Genomic DNA, 9,466 nt, shown 5'->3' with positions numbered 1-9,466 from the left:
TGTGTCATTATCTTTTTTTAGCCTTGATGTCTTAATCACAGAAAAATAAGTGACAAATTAAGATTGGTGCATTGTGTTTCACAAGGTTTTTTTTTTTTTTTTTTTTTTTTACTTCAATACAAATGATTGATGTACAAGAGGAAAACACCAAGATATACGTAATGTAATATTACCCTTGAATATCACGTAGGCTATGGCTAGGCAGATTGAAAATTGAAGTTCTAATTGAAGTGCTATATTGGGAGTTCAGTTTGTATGTTTTGTTCAGGAGAGTATTAACAACAATGAAAGGAAAGGTGGTGTGTACACGATGGTGGTATAAGAGCAGTGATGTCGTATTGCAAACAGTTGCATGGAGGAGACATCAGGGAAAAGAAGCAGAAGTGTGGCAGGAACCCATAAAGGTGACGGCCACAAAGAAGCCAACTGGTGTACAAGAGCTCCATCTAGTGGCCCCCAGGAAGAGGACAACTGGTGTACAAGTGCTCCTTCTACAGCACTACAACTCCAACTCTCATTGTCATTGTGGCACAGCTCTCCACAGCACACAAGGGCACACTGCACACAACTGCCTTGCCTTCCAGCCCCCAATGGCGCTCCAAAGGGGAGCAGTGCGGCAGGACGATACCATGCTCAGGGTACCTCAGTCATGGAGGAAGATGGGGGAGAGCACTGGTTAATCACTCCCCCCACCTACCTGGCGGGTCGGCAGTTGAACCGGCAACCTTTGGGCTACAAGTCTGACGCCCTAACCGATTACCCATGACTGCCCAGTGGCCTGCCACATGCCAAAGAGGATCAGGGTCAATATCTCAATATCTCATTTCAAAAATTGGACATGTCACTGTGTCAACTGTCACTGTGTGGTATGTACACGATGGTGGTATAAGATCAGTGGTGTGGTATTGCAAACAGTTGCATAGAGGAGACATAAGGGGAAAGAAGCAGAGGTGTGCCAGGAACCCATGAAGGTGACGGCAACCAAGAAGCCAACTGGTGTACAAGAGCTCCATCTAGTGGCCCTTAGGAAGAGGACAACTGGTGTACAAGTGCTCCCTCTACAGTACTGCAACTCCAACTCCCATTGTCATTGTGACACAGCTCTCCACAGCACACAAGGGCACACTGCACACAACAAACTTCTGCTGAGTTGAAGGGTATTTCTCAAAACCTAGTCTGCACACTTCCAAGTGTACTCAGTATAATTAGTCAAGCACAGTGATTGGATACTCTTTGGTGAACTCTATGGAGTATCAAATCATTGGGCGTGACTAATTAGGCTGAGCACACCTGGAAGTGTGCAGACTAGGTTTTGAGAAATACCCAGAGTGTGGTAGTGATGTCATTGTTGGCGGTGGCGGCAGCAATGACATGGCGTATGGAGCCTACTATATTCTGCAGTTGTAAAGCGGTAGAAGGGAACCCTCTATAGCAAGGCGATCATTTGACAGACATAGTAAGAAAAGCAAGCTTATGAAATAGAAAATGTGTTGATGAGGGGAGAGAGTGGGGAGAGTTCGGTTTCAAATGGAATATCCCTTAAAGGCCACCTTTTCTGTTGATCTCTAAATCGTCAGTATACTCCGTCTATAATCTGTCCTGTGACTCCTCAATGCCAGCTGCCATTGATATGGAAGCAATAAATGCTCTGACTATGTTTTTGGCTGGAGAAATGCAATCCTGCTAGTGTCCCAGACCTCCATGTGTGTTGGAGCTCCACCAGGAAGGTCCAGAGCTACACACACACACACACACACGCGCACACACACACACGCACGCACGCACGCACACACACACACACACACACACACACACACACACACACACACACACACACACACACACACACACACACACACCGGTCCAACACACACACACACACACACACACACACACACACACACACACACACACACACACACACACACACACACACACACACACACACACACACACACACACACACACACACACACACACACACACACACAGAGAGAGAGAGAGAGAGAGAGGTGATGTGAGAATGAACATCTTCTACGCCATCAGACAAGAGTACATGTAACACAGCACATTAAAAACAAAAGCAATCATCACAGACATCAAAATTAAATAGTTATGCAAACTATCTTTATCCATTGTTAGCTCCTGGACTTCGGTTACTCTGGCTATTCAAATTCAGAGAAATAGATACCTTAAATTTTAGATGGTTTTGTCCTGGGCCAATGCAAAGCTGTTAGTTGCCCAGGAGCAAATAGGCTAATAGAGTATATATACGTAATGCACTTGCATGAATAGATGTGGTCAGAGCAAGGAAGAAAGAGATCACATCAGACGAAAGGTGAGTTTGGTCCTTTCTACGCTCTCACAAGAATGTTCCAGATTTAATGTGATACTGTGCCCTTTTTGGAAATATATATATCTGAGTATGGTCGTTCAATTTTTACCTTCAAACTAGCAGTTAACATTGAGTGCTATGGTACCAGCTGGCAGATGTACCATATGTGAGTATGTGTGTATGTATGTATGTATGTATGTATGTATGTATGTATGTATGTATGTATGTATGTATGTATGTATGTACAGTATGTTCTGACTATGTATGTATGTATGTATGTGTGTATGTTCTGTATGTATGTATGAATGTATGTAAAGTAGTAGTAGTAGAGTAACTTTATTGATCCGCGAGGAGAAATGCAGGTGTCAAGTAGCTTACATAAATACACATAATGCCCACATGGACACATATAAAATAGTCAGAGAGGGGAAAAATAAAAACTAAAGAAAAAAAAGGCAAAGTGCAAAAACATGTTCTGTGTAGACAGCTGTGTAGTCATTGATTTGTGAAAGTTTGGCAAAAACATGTCCCAGCAGTAAAATGCTAATTCTGTTGAAAATCAACTGAATTTTCACGAACAAAATGAATCCAGGTAATGGCCAAGGGGTCTGTCACACAAATACACAGTTGTTTGAAATATTTAAGTGTAATGTTATTACTTTTCATGGCTATAAACCTGTCCACACCCTGTAAAACGCCTGTCCCAAGGACTGGCATCATCATTTCAATTGACTTAAAATACAAAAATCACTAACAGAATTGAACAATATCACCATGATGTGGAAGACCATTGTAGTGAAGGGGAGTAGTTGCCCAGCTGGTACTCGAACCCAGACCTTCTGGAGTAGTTAACTGGGGCTCTGACCGCTACACCAAAGAGCCAGGCTCATTGGCATGTTAGTCAGAACCAAAGAAACTCAAGAGAAAGAACAATCTCATGGCGGGGAATGCATTGGCCACGGTGTAGTACGGGGGCGTTGCCTGATGACACGAGTGGATGGAAAATTAACTCCCTTGCGCATGGTCATTGGTCAGTGGGTGCGATGGATGCCATTTTCGTACTCCCTTGCACATGGTCAGTGGGGGCGACACCATGATGGATAATTTGTGGCCAAGTAACGGCAGCTGTTGGTCAGCAGTAATTGCTAGGGGTAATTAAGGACAGCTGACAGACATTCACGCTGTCCTATGACCTGTTCCACAGTGAATAACATTTCCGTACTCCCCTCGCCATCATTTCCTACTACGCTGTTATGACGTGAGTAAGCCCTCTTGTCTCAATCCTCTTTGGTCAGAACACACCCACAACCCTAGTGATGGTCACTCCATCACACTGCCTTCCCCTTCGAGAAGCGCACCCGTGCGCATCACACACTCATGGTGTCCCTCACGCAACTGCCCATCATGCTTCTCCCATCCAGTGTGCCCCATCATCAATGCTTCACCCATCACTGGGGTCCCTCACACCGGGGTCACCAATCCTGGGGGTCCCTCACATGGAATTACGGCTTACACACAATGGGTACGCTTCCGATGGCCTCACGGTACCATCCCACTTCTGACACCATTTGTAGCGAAGGGGAGTAGGGTTGCCCAGCTGGGACTTCGAACCCATACCTTCTGGAGTAGTAAACCGGGGCTCTGACCGCTACACCAAAGAGCCAGGTTCGTTGGCATGTTAGTCAGAACACACCCACAACCCTAGTGATGGTCACTCCATCACAACCATATTTAAGTGGTTCTACAGATGTGCACATAGTGCATGTAAAACAATATTTACTATTATTTTCTGATTGCTCAAAATGTGTCCAGCATAGTGGTCACCACCGTCAGATTTTTTCTAAAAGACAATAAAATCAGGTATGCACAAGGTAATTTTCATTACTGAGGACCCCTTTTCAAACCTTTAGGTCTACTGCATACTTAACCATCACTGAAGCTCCTGTAAGTTTACTATTTTGTCCTCAATTTGTCAATGTGTTTGTACACTGGTACTGTCCCAACCATAAACTGTCAACACAGTCAGATGTTTTAATTGTATTATATTACATTAATGTTAATTAATATATACTTTCTCAGAAAAGGTATGAAGCACCCAAGAAACAGAGCGAAAATGAAATGGCTAATGTGAACAAACAATGCATAATATGTAAAAGAGTGTTTTTTTGTCTTACACCGTCAGATGTCACCACCGTCAGATTTTGTTCCGCTCATCATCTTGTTCCATATTTTACTAAATTGTGCTGGTTAATGAAACATTACTAGGCATGTTAGTAATAATTGTGATCCAAAATGATACTCTAGCCACCACTGAGGTGCATTTGGAGGTTTTTTTGTCAGAAAACCTGACGGTGGTGACATCTGATGGAGTTCACCAAAAAACACATGTTTTACATGTTTTTGACATGTTTTGGAATATACATACAATAAGTATCTACAGTTATGTTGAATTGTTAAAGTAATTCAGTTTAATACAGTAAACATATGTTTTTACTTCTAATTCTGTCTGCCGCTGTTGACAAAACAAGAAAGAGCCCATTTTATGAAAAATGTTAACAAAAGTGAATTTTCAACATTTAAAGGCATATGTGTGAACCAAAAAATACACATAATCACTTAAAAACTCCAGATACATATGCAACCAAATCAATACAATTTTAATTACTTTTCATCGTATCTGACAGTGTTGACAAAAAACAAGGTGTGATTAGAGAAAAGCCTGATTTCTGAAAAAAATACAAAATGGGGAGATTGGCCTTGTGCATTTCTGAAAAGCCAAGACCTTAGTCAACAAGGATATACCATATAATTTTGTAATTCACTTAGTTTTTTTCTGTCAACATTATAACCTGTTTTAGCCACTTTCTCAAGAATCAGTGTAGTATGTGTATGTAGGCCTACGTATGTACAGTATGTATGGTGTGTATGTGTATGTATGTATGTATGTATGCATGTGTATGTGTATATGTATTTATTTACATAATCTTGCTTTTATTTCAAAGTTGGACCGTTGAAGTTGGACCACATGACCATGATGAACCTCTTGATTTCTCGGCTTAATGAATCCATGAACCACACCTCAGAGCACTTTGACATCTTCTGCTCAGAGTGCCCTGTAGGCCCCATCATTTCGGCTATCATGACCTCCCCCTGTGCCATAGTGGGTGTGCCTGAAAGTTTTTGGCTTCTGTGGGTGCTCTTCCAGAGGCAGCGCAGTGGTAGTGTCTCCTCCAACGATATCTACATGCTCAACCTTACCATCATGGAAGTGTTGGCCACCATTCAACTTCTTCCATATCAACAAAATTTCTTGCTCTTGAAGCATGGCCTGTTAGGGAAGAGCCTGGATTTTTTCTACGTTCTCAACTTGGTGGGACGGCCTTTGTTAATGGCCTGCATCTGTTGGGACTGCTGCATGGCTGTGTGCTACCCGATATTCTACATGCGGATGACACGCACACACTACAGACTGGTCACGTGTACAGTGGCCTGGGCTGTGGCCATTGCGTGGGCTTCTCCAGTGTTTATTGGAAAAATGCCAGACGTCCTCCTGTCAATCCCCTACTTCCTGACTCTTCCGGTCATAGTGGCCTGCGACGTCGCCATCCTGCGCGCCCTGAGGAAGCCGGATCCTTCCGGAAAGACGGACGTCCACCCGCAGAAGCAAAGGGCCCTGTTGGCCATCACACAGAGCCTGATGTTGACGGTCCTGGTCTTTCTGCCGCCAATGGTGATGCTTGTCTTCACGCCTGTCATGTCCCTGACTGAACAGGAAATATACTGTCATGTGACTATACCGGTTCTCAGCGGTCCTCCTCTGGCCAGCGTGATCATGCCGTTGATGTACCTGCACAGTCTGGGAAGATTTAGGGACCTGAGACGGTGTGGGCGTGGAGCAGGGCTGGATTAAGATGGCCTGGGGCCCCCGGCCTAGACTGAATGTTACTGTGTGGGCCGAGCCTGATCTCGAAAAATTGCGTCTCATTTCTCACGCAAACCAACATCCAAGATTGCGTACATATTCCGACGCATTCCCTGCTGTCTAGAGCACATAGGAAGCTTCTGATTGGTCTAGCTGTGCCCTTCCCAAAACCATCCCTAAACCTAACCTGTCAGTAATGCAATATTTCATAGTTTTACAACTGTGCCCTTCCCAAAACCATCCCTAAACCTAACCTGTCAGTAAGGCCACGTTTCTGAGTTTTAAATTTGTGCCCTGACCAAAACTTTCCCTAAACCTAACCTGTCACGGAGACCTGCATGACCACTGCGCATGTGTGTAAAGAGAATGCGTCGTAAATGCGACGCAATTTCAGTTTTGGTTTGCGTGATAAATGAGACGCAATTCGTTCGAGATCATGTAGGTGGGCCCCCGCAAGGTGACAAATTTGTAGTGTTGTAATTACGAGCTAGAAATTAAGGATAATCAACTGTTTACTCAACACGACAGATTAATTTTACAATATTGCATTTTGTCATAATTCTGGTAGTTTTCACTTTTTTGGCCAATCAGGGGGCCCCTGGCTGGTATGGGCCCCTAGGCTGCAGCCATACCTAGCCTGTGCATTAATACGGCCCTGGTGTGGACGACAGACAGTAGAGTAGTAGTAGATGGAGTATTTTTTCGCTCCTGAAGGAAATCAAGGCACTGACAGACAGAAAGGCAGACATAGAAAGTAGAAAGAACGAATTATTTACCGTGGTAGAATGAATGGGTGGACAGCTAGACATTCAGACAGACAGACCAAAGAAGATGTTGACGTTAATACTGTGTGAAAATTCTGTAAACTAATGTATTGTACTGTTAGGCCTACTTGCTGCTTAGTAAATGGCAGGGGTGATGTAATGTACTGTTACTTGCTACTTAGTAAATGCCAGGGGTGATATAATGTGATGTTACTTGCTGCTTAGTAAATGCCAGGGGTGATGTAGACCAGTGGTTTTCAAAGTGGGGGCCGGGGACCCCTGGGGGGCCGCGAGGGGAAGCCAGGGGGGCTGCTGCAGGTTGGCAGGAAAAATATAGCAAAATAAAATGAGTAATTTAATAAATTGAACAGCTTATGAAGCCAACATAAACAAAAATAAGCTAAACAATCTTCTTTACAATGTAGGCTACTATGCTATCTGTAGTATTTGTATGGAATAATTTGTATGGAAAAATTGTAAGGAATGCATCAACCTCATTGAGTTGTGAAACTGGGTGCGCAGAATCTACCGGTATCTGGGGGGCCTTGTCATGGTAAAGTTTGGGAATGCCTGATGTAGGCTACTGTTACTTGCTGCTTAGTAAATGCCCGGGGTGGCTCCACAAAATCCACAACAGCCTCATTTGGGAAGCTTTTCATCCTGCAACTTCAAAGGTTCATATAGCCATGGCCTCTGAAAACAAATCCAACACGTTGCTCTCCCAGACCAGTGAGTGCAGCTCGCAGAGATGTGATCAGGCCGGAGCCAGGTTAGTGGTTGTAGCTACATAAGGCACAATTTGTATATTCTATAGGCTTGCAGTGGCCAATATGGCTCAAATCGATCATAATGTATTGGTAAACAATGTGTGATGTACTGATATTTAAATATCATAGTATTTGAACACAGCCCCGCCGACAGGGGGGGACAAAAGGGCTTTTTGTCCCGGGCCCTGGACTAGGGGGGCCCATAACTGGGCCCCCATGACGTTGGGATTAATTATTATATGGTCACTTCAAAAATGTGTTGATTTAGGGAAGAAATGTGCTTTATTTGCATTCAAACAATGACGTGTAGATATTTGCCTTCATTGCCCTTGAAAAAAACGGCCAATAACCCCCTATCACCCCTATTCCAAAATGGTTTGGTCTTTCTAGAAAAAAAGACGACATCATTCGATAAGTGGTCAGTGCGCGAGCCAATTAGTCAACAACATGCACAAGTCAGGAGTGCTGAAAAGGAAAGAAAGGCGAAAAAGAGATGAAGAAGCCAAAAGCCTGAGGGGTTCTCTACATAAATATTTCAGAAAAGACTCAGTGATGCAGCAGTAAAAGCAGCTGTGCAGCAGATCCAGGTAAGACACGGGGCAACTTTTTCCAGTCCCGTCGTCAAGTAGCCTAACTGACACAGGAGGCCGTGAGCAAGACACACGGAGATCAATCAGACAGAGAGGGGGCACTGAATAATTTGATTACAACGGCTTAATTATACTGTGTTGCTTACGCCTATATCTAATAGAATCTATGAATATGCGCATTAGCCTACTCCGCAAATATGTTTCCAAATCAAATGTTTCAGGCAGGGACGCGCACACGGATGAACACAATAGGAAACGGACATTGTATTATTTCCTTACCAGAACAGCAGCTTAATAACATTGTGCTTCAAATCTGACTGTCAGTTAAGAATAAAATGCATATGAGCCCACACAATCATACCAGAGATTCTAAGAGTAGGCCTAGCCTATTATAATCTCTGGTTGTGTGGGATAATGCCTCGGGCGCACGTTTGCCAGGAGAAGGACAACCAACTTTTTAAACAGCGCTATGCAACGCTATTGCTAAATCTCCGCTTAGCACAGATGCTAACAAATGATCAACCTGTTAACTTTGTGAGGAGAAATACAGTGTAGATTCGTTGTGCATAGTTTTCTGTAAATTGACATATTCCTGTGTTAGGCTACTCCTGCTGTGGGAGGCTTTGATGAGGGAGGGAGCACAGCAGCACACTCTGTGTGTTCCTGTTCACTTGCTCTCTGTCACGTCACTTGAGGTCAGTTTAGCAAACGGTGACTCCTTCTCAGTCATAGTTTTGATGTGCAAGCCTTCAAATTGCCAAATTACACTCAGGCTACACTTCTGTTATTAATAGGAATGAGAATCCTATCTATTTTGTTTCTTTAAAAAAATGTAGGCTGGGCTGCATGGATAGAACAATGTTATGTTTTCAGAATGGTAAAATTGTTTAGGTTTTTTTTTTTGGGGGGGGGGGGGGGGGTTGTCTGTGTCGGTGGAAGGGGGGCCCAATCAGAGATTTTTGTCCCGGGCCCAGCCAAAGCTGTCAGCGGCCCTGTTTGAACATGTTGTCTATATTTTATGATGAAGGTTATGTTATATTATATTTCACCCGTCTCTTACTGTACCTTACCAGCGTAGGCTGGAATCA

This window comes from Engraulis encrasicolus, chromosome 17 (genome assembly GCF_034702125.1).
Source record: "Engraulis encrasicolus isolate BLACKSEA-1 chromosome 17, IST_EnEncr_1.0, whole genome shotgun sequence".
Classification (NCBI taxonomy): domain Eukaryota; kingdom Metazoa; phylum Chordata; class Actinopteri; order Clupeiformes; family Engraulidae; genus Engraulis; species Engraulis encrasicolus.
Note: the sequence above shows the minus strand (reverse complement) of the source record.